This window comes from Myotis davidii, unplaced genomic scaffold (assembly GCF_000327345.1).
Source record: "Myotis davidii unplaced genomic scaffold, ASM32734v1 scaffold381, whole genome shotgun sequence".
NCBI classification, from domain to species: Eukaryota; Metazoa; Chordata; class Mammalia; order Chiroptera; family Vespertilionidae; genus Myotis; species Myotis davidii.
In genome coordinates this window covers 83,825-87,883 of record NW_006291006.1, presented here as the reverse complement: position 1 = coordinate 87,883, position 4,059 = coordinate 83,825, and positions in this window count along the sequence as shown.

The window sequence follows — 4,059 nt, the reverse complement described above, 5'->3', positions numbered from 1 at the left end:
CGCCTTCAGGGGTGGAAGGGAAGTTAGGAGGGACCAGGCCTGCAGGGGAGGGCAGTTGGGAGGACCAGTCCTGCAGGGGATTGCCATTGAGGGGACCAGTCCTGCAGGGGAGGACAGTTCGGGTACCAGGCCTGCACCAGAGGCCAGTTGGGGGAACCAGGCCTGCAGAGGAGGGCAGTCGGGGATCAGGCTGGCAGGGTGGGCATTTGGGGTGACTAGTCCTGCAGGGGATGGCCATTGAAGGGACCAGGCCTGCAGGAGATTGCAGTGGGGGGGGACCAGGCATGCAGGGGAGGTCAGTGGGTGGGGGATAACTAGCCCTGGAGGGAGGGCAGTTCAGTGGGGGACCAAGCCTGCAGGGGAGGGCAGTTAGGAAAGACCATCCCTGCAGAGGAGGGCAGTGGTGGGGTGGGAAATCAGGTCTGCAGGTGAGGGCAGTTGAGTGGGGGACCAGGCCTGCAGGGGAGGGCAGTTGAGTGGGGGACGAGTCCTGCAGGGGAGGGGAGTTGGGGGTACCAGTCCTGCAGGGTAGGGTAGTTGGGGGGGTCTAGTCCTGCAGGGGAGAGCAGTTGGGGGACCAGTCATGCAGGGCAGGGTAGTTGGTGGGACCAGTCTGGCAGGGGAGGGCAGTAGGGGGGACCAGGCCAGCAGGGGAGGGCAGTTGGGGGGATCAGGCCTGCAGGGGAGTGCATTTTCCAAGATGGCCACCCCCACATCATCACAGGATGGCCACCACAAGATGACCACCACAAGATTGCTGGCAGGGGAGGGCAGTTGTGGGCAATCAGGCCAGCAGGGGAGGGCAGTTGCGGGGGACCAGGTCTGCAGGAGAGGGCAGTAGTGGGTGATCAGGCAAGCAGGAGAGGGCAGTTGGGGGGGACCAGGCCTGCAGGGGAGGGCAGTTAGGGGGGACCAGGCTGGCAGGGGAAGGGCAGTTGGGGGGATCAGGCCTGCAGGGGAGTGCATTTGAGCGTACCAGGCCTTCAGGGGAGGGCAGTTGGGGCAGTCAGGCCTGAAGGGGTGGGCACTTGGGGGAAACAGTCCTGCAGGGGAGGGCAGTTAGGAGAGACCATCCCTGTGGAGGAGGACAGTTGGGGGGGGACCAGGTCAGCAAGGGAGGGGAGTTAGGAGAGACCATCCCTGTCGAGCAGGGCAGTTGGCGGGGTCCAGGCCTGCAGGGGAGGGGAGTTAGGAGAGAACATCCCTGTCAAGGAGGGCAGTTGGGGGGAAATCATGCCTGCAGGGGAGGGCAGTTTTGTGGGGACCAGACCTGAGTGGAAGGCAGTTGTGGCAACCTGGCCTTCCAGGGAGGGCAGTTGGGGGGACCAAGCCTGCAGGGGAGGGCAGTTAGGAGAGACCATCCCTGTGGAGGAGGACAGTTGGGGGGGGACCAGGTCAGCAAGGGAGGGGAGTTAGGAGAGACCATCCCTGTCGAGCAGGGCAGTTGGCGGGGTCCAGGCCTGCAGGGGAGGGGAGTTAGGAGAGAACATCCCTGTCAAGGAGGGCAGTTGGGGGGAAATCATGCCTGCAGGGGAGGGCAGTTTTGTGGGGACCAGACCTGAGTGGAAGGCAGTTGTGGCAACCTGGCCTTCCAGGGAGGGCAGTTGGGGGGACCAAGCCTGCAGGGGAGGGCAGTTAGGAGAGACCATCCCTGTGGAGGAGGACAGTTGGGGGGGGACCAGGTCAGCAAGGGAGGGGAGTTAGGAGAGACCATCCCTGTCGAGCAGGGCAGTTGGCGGGGTCCAGGCCTGCAGGGGAGGGGAGTTAGGAGAGAACATCCCTGTCAAGGAGGGCAGTTGGGGGGAAATCATGCCTGCAGGGGAGGGCAGTTTTGTGGGGACCAGACCTGAGTGGAAGGCAGTTGTGGCAACCTGGCCTTCCAGGGAGGGCAGTTGGGGGGACCAAGCCTGCAGGGGAGGGCAGTTAGGAGAGACCATCCCTGTGGAGGAGGACAGTTGGGGGGGGACCAGGTCAGCAAGGGAGGGGAGTTAGGAGAGACCATCCCTGTCGAGCAGGGCAGTTGGCGGGGTCCAGGCCTGCAGGGGAGGGGAGTTAGGAGAGAACATCCCTGTCAAGGAGGGCAGTTGGGGGGAAATCATGCCTGCAGGGGAGGGCAGTTTTGTGGGGACCAGACCTGAGTGGAAGGCAGTTGTGGCAACCTGGCCTTCCAGGGAGGGCAGTTGGGGGGACCAAGCCTGCAGGGGAGGGCAGTTAGGAGAGACCATCCCTGTGGAGGAGGACAGTTGGGGGGGGACCAGGTCAGCAAGGGAGGGGAGTTAGGAGAGACCATCCCTGTCGAGCAGGGCAGTTGGCGGGGTCCAGGCCTGCAGGGGAGGGGAGTTAGGAGAGAACATCCCTGTCAAGGAGGGCAGTTGGGGGGAAATCATGCCTGCAGGGGAGGGCAGTTTTGTGGGGACCAGACCTGAGTGGAAGGCAGTTGTGGCAACCTGGCCTTCCAGGGAGGGCAGTTGGGGGGACCAAGCCTGCAGGGGAGGGCAGTTAGGAGAGACCATCCCTGTGGAGGAGGACAGTTGGGGGGGGACCAGGTCAGCAAGGGAGGGGAGTTAGGAGAGACCATCCCTGTCGAGCAGGGCAGTTGGCGGGGTCCAGGCCTGCAGGGGAGGGGAGTTAGGAGAGAACATCCCTGTCAAGGAGGGCAGTTGGGGGGAAATCATGCCTGCAGGGGAGGGCAGTTTTGTGGGGACCAGACCTGAGTGGAAGGCAGTTGTGGCAACCTGGCCTTCCAGGGAGGGCAGTTGGGGGGACCAAGCCTGCAGGGGAGGGCAGTTAGGAGAGACCATCCCTGTGGAGGAGGACAGTTGGGGGGGGACCAGGTCAGCAAGGGAGGGGAGTTAGGAGAGACCATCCCTGTCGAGCAGGGCAGTTGGCGGGGTCCAGGCCTGCAGGGGAGGGGAGTTAGGAGAGAACATCCCTGTCAAGGAGGGCAGTTGGGGGGAAATCATGCCTGCAGGGGAGGGCAGTTTTGTGGGGACCAGACCTGAGTGGAAGGCAGTTGTGGCAACCTGGCCTTCCAGGGAGGGCAGTTGGGGGGACCAAGCCTGCAGGGGAGGGCAGTTAGGAGAGACCATCCCTGTGGAGGAGGACAGTTGGGGGGGGACCAGGTCAGCAAGGGAGGGGAGTTAGGAGAGACCATCCCTGTCGAGCAGGGCAGTTGGCGGGGTCCAGGCCTGCAGGGGAGGGGAGTTAGGAGAGAACATCCCTGTCAAGGAGGGCAGTTGGGGGGAAATCATGCCTGCAGGGGAGGGCAGTTTTGTGGGGACCAGACCTGAGTGGAAGGCAGTTGTGGCAACCTGGCCTTCCAGGGAGGGCAGTTGGGGGGACCAAGCCTGCAGGGGAGGGCAGTTAGGAGAGACCATCCCTGTGGAGGAGGACAGTTGGGGGGGGACCAGGTCAGCAAGGGAGGGGAGTTAGGAGAGACCATCCCTGTCGAGCAGGGCAGTTGGCGGGGTCCAGGCCTGCAGGGGAGGGGAGTTAGGAGAGAACATCCCTGTCAAGGAGGGCAGTTGGGGGGAAATCATGCCTGCAGGGGAGGGCAGTTTTGTGGGGACCAGACCTGAGTGGAAGGCAGTTGTGGCAACCTGGCCTTCCAGGGAGGGCAGTTGGGGGGACCAAGCCTGCAGGGGAGGGCAGTTAGGAGAGACCATCCCTGTGGAGGAGGACAGTTGGGGGGGGACCAGGTCAGCAAGGGAGGGGAGTTAGGAGAGACCATCCCTGTCGAGCAGGGCAGTTGGCGGGGTCCAGGCCTGCAGGGGAGGGGAGTTAGGAGAGAACATCCCTGTCAAGGAGGGCAGTTGGGGGGAAATCATGCCTGCAGGGGAGGGCAGTTTTGTGGGGACCAGACCTGAGTGGAAGGCAGTTGTGGCAACCTGGCCTTCCAGGGAGGGCAGTTGGGGGGACCAGTCCTGCAGGGGATGGCCATTGAGGGGACCAGGCCTGCAGGGGAGGGCAGTTGAGTGGGGGACCAGGCCTACAGGGGAGGGCAGTTGAGTGGGGGACCAGGCCAGCAGGGGAGGATAGTTAAGAGAGACCATCCCTGTG